Raw genomic sequence first — 10,583 nt, forward strand, 5'->3', positions numbered from 1 at the left:
GGAGAATACTTGAGATGTCCCTTGTGATTTCCAAATGAAGACATGCCCTTCTTTGACTTTCTTGCCCCTTCTCCCCCAATTTGGACGCCCCTCTACATTTTAGTAATATTTGAGACAACCCCTAAAGATTTTTAACTGTTAACATTGCCCCCCCTGTACCAAAGTTACATTCAGTTAATTCAAATAAATTCATTAAAAATGGAGAAAATTTTGGGGAATATACAAATAATGTTTTGGGTTTCTTAACAAAAACCACCATCTTCAACCTTCTCAAAAGTCCTATCTTCCTTTTGAGATTTGAATGTTCATAAAAGTAAAAAAAAATTAGGTTGAAGGGTAAAAATGTTATCATATTTCACGATTAATTGATGAATCATTAGTTAATTCATTGATTTGTCAATGTAATTATGGGTCCATCATTCAAAGAGCTTTGTTTTCTAATTTTTTTTTTAGAATTTTGTGACTATGCTTTGACCTAGTCCCCCCTCCACCCACATATAAAACCTTTTTTTTGGATGATTTAGGCAACCCTTTACATTTTGTGAATATTTCGAGATGCCCTTGTACTTTCAAATTGATAACATGACCCATTTAACCTTAGTCTTCTTTTTTAGACTAACAAAAAATAACATAAATACACTCATTGTCAACTTATAAATGAGCAAAATTCTTTTAAAAAAAATCTTCCTAGAGCAAGTCATTTTTGGGGTTATTCATCGTCCACTATAAACTAATTTTAACCTCATCTTCAATCCATGTTTTTGAACCTTGCCTTAATCCCTAGTAAAAAAATTCCTATGATTTTTTATTAAAAATTCTATCATCTTCTATTTTCTTTAGGTTTAAAGGTTAAAATAGAATTATCTTAAAAGGTTGAAGAGTAGGATAAAAATTCTTACCCAAGAGGTTGAAGATGACTGGTTTTGGAAAGAGAAATCAAAGGAGTTTTGATTCAGATTGAAGATAAGGGTATTAGAGTCATTTTGCATTATCGTATTAGACAAAAGCAAGGTTATGGGGGGCAAGTGGTTGTTTTCATGAACATTTGAGGTACCTGCTGTTTTTAAACTGATGACATTGCTCCCTTGACTTGGGTCATTTCTAATAGACTAAAAATAAAAGACCTAAATATTATTTTCTTCAACTTCTAACAAAAATTCATTCAATTTTCTCCCTAAACCAATCATGATTAATCTCTTCAACCTTATGGGCCAACTAATTATAGTTTGCCCCCATTGGAAGAAAATCCTGGCTCCGCCCCTAATTGTTCTTAAGAAGCTATGACAATTCATATTTGTTGTATTTTGTTGAACTTTTTGATTCAATCTAACATGGTTTTGATTTGGCTAGAAAAATGAATAAAAGTATAAAGAATTCATTACAAGGTTGTTTAAATTATGACTGCTACCTGGATAGGTTGGAGGGAAGACCTAGGCTCCAATCAAGTGGTAAAGCCCTTGACCCGAGCTCAACTCAAGCCAAGCATTGAATCTGAGCTCCTTAACTCAAGTTCAAGCTGAGCACTTAACTCAAGTTCAACCCGAGCTTGAGCTTATAACCTTGGATTGTGCTTGGATTAGCTTTAGTTATAATTCCCATATCCCAATGATTGCTACAATCCTACATTTCATTCTCAATGGGGAAAAAAAGCCTTGTTCTGGCCCAAATCACTTATGTTCAGCCCACTTTGTCTTTACCTATGATCTTTTGTAGGGCTTCAACTTGGGCGGGTTGGACGGTAAACACAGGCTCAACCCAAGTAGCAAAATCCTCAACCCGACCATCGGGCCTAAACTCACTAACCCAAGCTCAATACAAACTCGATCTTCTAAAATCAAGATGAGTTCAATTGGATTAGCCCAAGTTTGATAATTTTGGGCCGTTTAGTTGGGTTGGACTAGTTGAATAACCCTATTTCATTTTTATTAGGAAATAAATTCTACATATAAAAAAAAAAAAATTACAACATTAAAACAAAATTACTAACAAATATAAATCACATACAACCTTCAAATCTACCATTGAGAGAATATTTAGACAATCATAATAAACTGAAGTTTTACATTAATATTAACTAATTGTCCACAAGTTTTTACTAACCACATGTTTCAAATTAAAATCCAACACGTTTCAGTTTACCTACAAGATTGAAGCTGACCAGTAATGTCAAAGATTTAGTAACACAAGTGTAGCAATTGGCAAACGACGACTTCATCGATTCTCGAAAGTTATTGATTCTATCAAACTCAGGTTAATCGTTAATTACCAAACGTTCAAGAAAGGTGTTAAAGTATTAGATGTGAAGCATTATAATAAAGTGTAATGAGATACATCAAATCACATTTTTAAAGATTAAGATAGATTTGACATGATCTATTAAGATTATATTTAATTTGTGATTATCTATTAAGTTTTATAAGATTAGGATAGATTTGACATGATCCTTTAGGATTATATTTAATTTGTGATTATCTATTCAGTCATGATTTCCTATATAAACCCTCCTAGGGTTCTTGTTCTTAATCCATCGATTTTCTGTCTTCATCTCTCCAAAACAAAAATAAAACAACCAAAAGAGAGAGTGAGTGAGTGTTCCTTGAGAGTTCAATCTCTCACATAAAGAAGGAGAGAGATCTAACTTATAACTCTACCTTTCAACTCGATACAAGAGAGGAAGCTTTTATCCAAAAGTTTCGATTTTGCATAAGCAAGGTATGTCCTTTGAAAAAAATAATTATACTGAGTTGGATCATTAAGCTGATTGCATGAAACTTTCTCTGTCACTAAGTCTGATGGGACTTGACGTCTGATTTGACTCCTTGATTTGCTAGCTTAAGATTTTAAATATGGGTTTGGTTGATTTTCGATCTGAATTTTCCAGGTGGACTCTACCGATCTAAATTTGTTTTCGCTAATATTCTGATTGACAAGTTTAATCACTTGTATCTCGATGAAAAGCATCTATGGTTCGTACACACCTCCACATCAGCAAAATGCGAAATGAAGTCAATCTTTAAGGTCCACTTCAGCATTATTCATTTAATATTTGACATGTTTTTCAGTTGAATAGTTGATTGAGTTTACTTGCTAATCAATTCTTTGCAAAATTTGTGGAATTTCAATTGCATTGACTTTTAAATCTTTGGTGGTAGATGATTGATGAGTTGATTAGACATCACTTGTTTATGTTGGATTGATCAATTTGAATTGTTATCATATTATGAGAAACAGTGTGGGGTTTGATTGAATCCTTATTTAATAAGGAACCTTCGATTTTTCAAAACCGATGGTTGAACCGCAACAACTGTTTGCAACTAAGGAGTGATTTTAGAAATGATTAATGCTGAAATGACCTCAACATTGGACTTCACGTCGCACACACGTAAGTGTATGGGAACTATAGAGGCTTTTACTCGAAATTCAAGTGAAAAAGCATCTACCTTTCCTATCCACTTTCACGTCAGGGTGTGCGATGTGAGGTCCAAGCTTGAGGTCACTCCAGCACAATTCTTTAGAAATATTTCAAGATTTCAATGAGATTGAAGATTCTTTCATTCTCATTCTTCGATTCTCTAAAAAAAAAAATCAAGGAAATCCTAGAAAACCTTAACATCAATTATTCTAGATTTGTATTAAAATTTATTATCACATAAATATAAAAACCTACCAAAACTAAAACTCTAAAGGGTCAAGATCACTTGACTCATGTAAAAAACATACGGTCCCAACTCCAAATACTATATTAATAAATAAAATCTAAAAATTTACTATTTATTTTTATTTTTTAGAGATCCTTAAATAAATACATAAACCTTTTTAAATCTTAACACTCTATATATAATTAGTTAAATTAATATATATTAGTTAAATTAATAGAAATCAGTCTTACCAAATTGAACCTCGATCAGACTTGGTCTGACCAGTTGAGCAAACTTTCAGTTCTATGATCAGTCTGGTTTTTAAAACATTGGAGAGAAATTGAAAAGATCACTTGACCCTTAGATATAGTGTTTATTTTATTGAACCATCCAAGTTAGCCATAGAAAAATGGATGATAGTAGATAGAGATTTTCAACTTAGGAGGGATGAGTGTCTAACACTTTCTGAATATTCCGTAACTAGATCCCTTACTCACGATCTCTGTCATAGACTTGACCCGAATTCTTACTCGGTGTCATCTTTTGATTCCTAGACCTAGAATTAGATGGTGATTCCGAATCCAAACCTCAAAGTTGATTCGCATCATGCATGCTTAGATTCATTCGCATTGGTTTCCTACATTATGTCCATAAAATTCTAGGAATATTAGTAAAAGTTATGGGTAGTAACAATGAAAGCTAATTGTACTTAACGATAAATAGTCTTTTACTGGCTAGATCTCAAACCTTATACTATTTTTAAATACCTCCCTAAAATCAAAACAATTTCCTCCCACCTTGTTTTTTCAATTTTTAGAAACTCATCCTTTCACAAAGTTATTTATTTTTAAATTTAAATGACAAGATTACTCCTTATTTGCAATGATTAATCATAAATTATAAATGGATAACAATATTGTCCAACATTTGACACAATTACTTATTTTTAAATGACAAACAAATCTAGGAAAATAGAATTAATCTTTAGGAATTTCTTATGGAAGTATGCCCCAAGGGATTCTCAAGAAAATAAATAAATAGTATTTAAGAAAAATTATTCTGATTCCAAGGAAAATAGTATTAATGTCTAGAAATTTATTATTTTCCTCACATCGCAGCTGTAAATCGAATAGAAAGCCACCATCTTGGTTTGAGGTTAGAAAAGTTCTTCCCAAAATTGCCCGCTTGAATATGGACTTTTCTAAGAATTTATTATTTTCTAGGGATCAATAGATGTGTCTTAGGCTCCGTTTTCTTGGAGTCTCAGATGGTGGGTCCATATTGAACCAAAGAGACTCGAGTAATGTATGTTTGGATACAACAACAGTGCTACTCAATGTAAGTATACAATCAAGCTTTACAACCATAATTATTTAGTGTTTGGTGGTAGGAATATAAGATTCTTGTTCGGAAGAGAGACAATTATGTTTCCTTTAATCATGAAGGATACTTTGGTTGATGGAAAAGACTTATTCGTGTCTTTTTAGACTTCCATTACACCTCATAATCATAGGGTGTTTGGTTGGAGGGATATTGGACACTATTGAGACAAAAGAATAATCCTATTTCTTTTAATCAAATTAAATGAAGAATATATAGTAAAATTGCATTAGTAAAAAATTGCTTTAGGCACAACGTGAAAAAAGCCCATATTTGATAGTCCAAGATATCGAATTTTTCATTGTAGAATTTTTTCTTTCAATGGATCGAAACCATCAAATTAATGGAGGATGGGAAAATTTGATAGCTCTAAGCTATCAATCGGGAAACATAGTATTTTCAACGGCCTTGGGACGTCGAAATTTAGTTTGTAAAATTCATGGGCCTTGGCCCGTCAAATTTTCCAGTTTTCACATAGCGAGGAAACTTTTTTTGTGTGTGTGCTGAGTATGATTCTATTAATAAGGAACTGGAAAGGGGGAACACCCTATCTTGGCCAAATGAGGAAATATCAGAAAAATTAGAAAAGATTACGTAAGAGTTACTATAGCCAATTATTTGATCATGTTTGGCAACAAGGATATTAGAATCTTATTAAGAAAGAGAAGATCTATTTTTGTTTGCCATACACGAGGAAATGATAGACAGAAAGGTTTAAAGAAAAGATATTTTAGGCATCTACTTCAACTCCATCCTAATAACCTTTCGACCAAACTCAACCCTATTACTAAAGTATATATAGCTAAATTTGAAAGATTTTGCTTCTTTAGGACAAGCATAGAATGAATATTTTTGGAAAATAAATGGCCAATCATTCTTTACAAAATAAACACAAATAATTATATATGAATGTCAAATTCTCGATCAACCTTAATGAACCATCTCTTTTACATTCGGGCACGTAAAACTTAATTGAGATTCATGACATAAAAAAAAATGAAAGGATTCTCTACGAATCAAAACAGACAAAAATAAGAACAAAATCATGATTATCAATTTTCAAAATTAGATACTTCAAAGTTCAACGCATAAACAAACATATGTCATGCTTTTATTCAAAGATATGAAATTCGATCTAGAGATAAAGAAAAAGATCAATGTGCTTCTCATCATCCCTGATGACTAATGTTGCAAGTTTGAATTACAGAAGTTTTGAATTTGCAATTAATTGTTATTCTATAGCTTCTACATTGCCAATGGCATAGTGAAAGTTGGGTAAAATACAAATTATGAACCCTAAAAATAGATTATGATATATCCGAGGTGCTCTAAACATGCCTAGCCCGTCAGTCCCCTTCATTCAAGTCTGTCGAGAATGAAGAAATTAATGGTGGAGGTTGGGATGGATCCAAGACCTTGAAGGAAGGCGATTTATTTAACGCTAGACCAATATTGTTATTATTGCTTTCTAATGCAAGTTGCAAATGGTTACATATGGTTTGGCGATTGATTTTATCCCGCTTGCTCTTTCTGTGGACTTTTTGATGTCCCCCCAAGGGTTAGATAGCTCTTGAAAATTTTCTCACAATATTTACATTTAAAATAACGATCATTTCTCACAATAGATTTGTCTACAATTTCTTCATTTGTATAAGGAACTCAATGGAAAATTTTGAAAAATAATGAGGAAAGAAAGATAGCAAGCAAGAGAAAGTATTTGTACTTGTAGTTGGTATTCACCTTTTATTTTATTTTTCAACTGGCTAGAATTCTAGGGCTTAGACTAATATTAATTATTCCATTTATATATGGAAAGAAATCTCAAAGCTCAGATATTGAAAAAGTTTGATACATATGCGTTAACACTTCTTGAGTTGTCATAAATTTACCTAAGCAATATTTTGAATTTTTGATGCTACATGAGAGTTAATTAATTTGTTGTTCATGTGCATCATGTTGGGTGTTAAGTCTTCTACATTATGCACAAAGCACTTTAGAAATATTCGTAAAAGTTTTGGGCATATAAGAAACTAAATCAATGAAAATTTATATAAAAAAATATCATTAAATAAATTAAAATTAGGAAAGAATATAATGCAAGATCTTTTGAAAAAAAGAAAAATAGAAAAAAAGTAGACATTGTAACTTTGGATGTTAAAGTAAGCTCATTTCTATGATTTGAGATTCAAGAAGAGTTTAAGTATGTATTTTTTGAAGAATTTTTTTTTATTTTTTATGATGAGAGTCCTTGATGGTTAAAGTGTGAGAGGTGTAGGTTTCTCAAAATCCATTTTCTTTGTATTCTTTCATACTTTAATGAAAAATTCAAATTTGAACCATTAGTTGGGCTAAATATGCCCTGATACTGCCTAGAGAATTGTCAACCTTTGGGGCAACTGGTAATAACATATCCAGAGCTTTCCATTTCAAATTTACGATAATATCCCTTATTGGGGATGATGAGAAAGACTGTGATCTTTCTTTGTATCTCTATGCCAAATTTCTTGTTTTTGACTAAATGCATGGGATGTTTTTGTTTCTTGTATTGGAAATCTAAGATAAATTTTAATTCTGTTATAGCAAGGTGATGTGCATATTTATTTAAATTTCTATTAAATATTGATTATCTACATGGGATGTATGTATTCACTGCGGGGCAATTGTAAGGTAGGAAAGTAGATATTAATTACACATACGTGTGACATTAATTTCTCTTTTATCTTTCTTTTTTAAGAAACAAAAATATACAAATATTTGCTAATTTTGTTCTATTAAAAATATGGTAAATACCTACAATGAATAGTCCATTGTGTCAGTTCTTGAGCATTGTACTAATCTATAATATTCATTTGGGATAGTTGTTGTCCCATGTATAATGGGATGCATAGGAAAGAAGTATCAATTTTGGGATCAGGGCGGTCGTTTTTTATTTCTTAATAGTGAACTTATTTTATAAAAATAAGATAATGAAAATATAGTGATAATTTAAGAATCATCAAACTAGTGCCAAGTGCATTGTACAGTGCGTCTACACGGCCCTTTGATTTTCTTTTCATCGATGCAACTGATTTAGATACGCAACATCTCATGAATTGATTAATGGGTGTTTTACATAATCAAATAATTTTTTTGTCAAATTATGTAACTAGATATGGTTTTGGAATATTTATGTAGCAAACTAAATTTTACTTTTAATGTAAAAAACTTTTGTAGTGATTTACCATTATGCATGTTTTATTTTTCAAAAAATTACATAACTGATATTTTAAAATCAGAAGGATATAAAGGTAAATTAACTATTTTTTTTTTATAAAGATGGTAAAATTTATCTGAGTACGTAAATATTTAAAAATCATAGTTGGTTGCGTAATTTGACAAAAAGTTTTATCCGTTTCAGTATTTTCACCCAAGTTTTAATTAATGTAAAATTCTTTGGTGCTAACCATCTTCCAACCACACTATCTAATAGTAAATCTAGGCTTAATATCCTATCTCGATAGTTTATAAGGAAATTATTCAATTTTGAACTTCATTAAAGCATGAAAGAAGAATACAAAGAAAATAGAGCTTGAGAAACCTACACCATTCACACTTTTGCCATCAATGAATCTTATAAAAAAATGCTTCAAAAAAAAAAAAAAATACTCTTAAATTCCTCTTGAATCTCCGACCAAAGAAATGAGGTTGCTTTGACATCCAAAGTTACAACGTCCACCTCATTTTCTGCAAATAATATCGCATTATCTTTTCTTCTAACTTGAATTTATTTAATGATGATATTTATAAATTTTCGTTGATATAATTTTCTATGTACACTTAACTTTTACTAATCTTTCTAAGGTGCTCTACACATAATGTAGAAGACATGATGCCAGTAATATACACTTGCACATCGAACTAACAAACTCATGTGAAAATGTTGCTTGGGTAAAATTCTAATAACTCAGGAAGTGTTAATGCATTCTAATCACATCTTTTTACTCACCACATTTTGTGATTTCTTTCTATATAAGAAAAAAAAAATTAATGTTAGTCCAAGCACTAGGGTTTCCAACCTCTCACAAAAAAAAAAAAAAATGGAAAGCACTAGCTACTATCACAAGTATTTTCTCTTGCTTGCTTTCTATCTTCTCATCATTTTTTAAAATTTCTATGGAGTTTTTTTCTACAAATGAAGAGATTGTTGGCAAATCTATTGTATGAAATGATCGTTACTATGAATGTAAATATTGCAAGAAGGTATTCAAAAGCTATCAAGCTTTATGGGGACATTAAAAAGCCTATAAAAATAGTAAACGAGTAAAAAGAATCGCTAGATAGTGCGTAGTCATTTGCAATTTGTCTTGGGAAGCAATAGTAGCAATATTGGCCTAGTGCTAAACAAATCACCTTGCTTCATAGCCCTGGATCCATCCCGACTTCCATCCATAATTTCTTCATCTCTCACAAGCTTGACTGAAGAGATGAGTATGTTTATGGCGCCTCGAATGGATCATAATCCATTTTTAGGGTCCACTAGTTGTACTGTACCCTACTTTCATTACGTCTCTAGCAATTCTCAAGCAATAGAAAAACAAAAAACCTAGTAGCAGATCTAGTGCTTTCATGTTTCAAATTTGAACACCAGTCATAAGGGATGATGAGCAAGATATTGATTTTTTTTCTTCATTTCTAAATCGAATTTTGTGTCTTTGAATAAATGCATGACACATGTTTGTTTTATGCGTTAAACTTTGAAGGATTCATCTGAATTCTTCTATGATTTTATATCTAATTCAGAAAATTGATAAGTGCGTGTTTATGCTTATTTTTGTCCATGTTGACTTGTAAGGAGTCCATTTATTGCTTAATGTCAAGAATCTAATAAACAATTATTACATGTGTGCAATTGTAATTCATGATATATGGTTTGTTTGATGTTATGTTATCTCGTTTAAGATGGTTAAGTAAAGATTTTGAAAAATAAAAGAGATGGTTCATTAAGGTTGATTGAGAATTTGATATTTATAAATATAATTCTTCGTGTTTTTTGTTGTAAAGAATTATTGACCATTTACTTTCCAACAAAAATCATTCCATGCTTTGCTAAATGAAGCAAAATCTTTCCATTTTCTCCATACTTCAATAATAGGGTGGAGTTTGTTGGTAAAGTTGTGCCATGATTTCCTTGAATGAGGGATTATAAATATTAGATATTAAGATCAGGCTGAATATTTCCTTTAAATCTTTTTGTCTATCATTTCATCATTTATAGTAAATAAAAATACATCGTTATTCTTTTTTCAATAAGAATCTAATATCTTTGTAGCCATACATAATTTAATGGTTGGTTGTATCAGGCTCCTAGAGCATATTTATAAACATGCATTTCCTATCCACTCTTCGTTTCGTATCTTTGACTTAATGCATGGGATATGTTCATTCATGCACTGGAATTTGAAGAATTAAACAAAATTCTTTTATGATTTTATTTCTAATTCTCACAAATCCATAAATGTGTGTTTATGCATATGCTTATTTTCTTTCTTATCAAATCCCTTTTATTGGTTCATGGCATGGATTTTA

The 10,583-nt window shown here is 31.0% G+C and overlaps 1 long non-coding RNA gene across 1 annotated transcript; it reads left to right on the top strand.

Moving 5' to 3' along the window:
- Positions 1-2,427: 2,427 nt before the first annotated feature.
- On the top strand, positions 2,428-5,135 carry LOC147404277 (uncharacterized). Its single transcript, XR_015177723.1, has 2 exons — positions 2,428-2,712; positions 2,882-5,135. It is a non-coding gene; the product is annotated as an uncharacterized LOC147404277 (long non-coding RNA).
- Positions 5,136-10,583: the final 5,448 nt, after the last annotated feature.

This window comes from Akebia trifoliata, chromosome 4, assembly GCF_017979445.1.
Source record: "Akebia trifoliata isolate Shusen 1 chromosome 4, ASM1797944v1, whole genome shotgun sequence".
In the NCBI taxonomy this organism is placed as follows: domain Eukaryota; kingdom Viridiplantae; phylum Streptophyta; class Magnoliopsida; order Ranunculales; family Lardizabalaceae; genus Akebia; species Akebia trifoliata.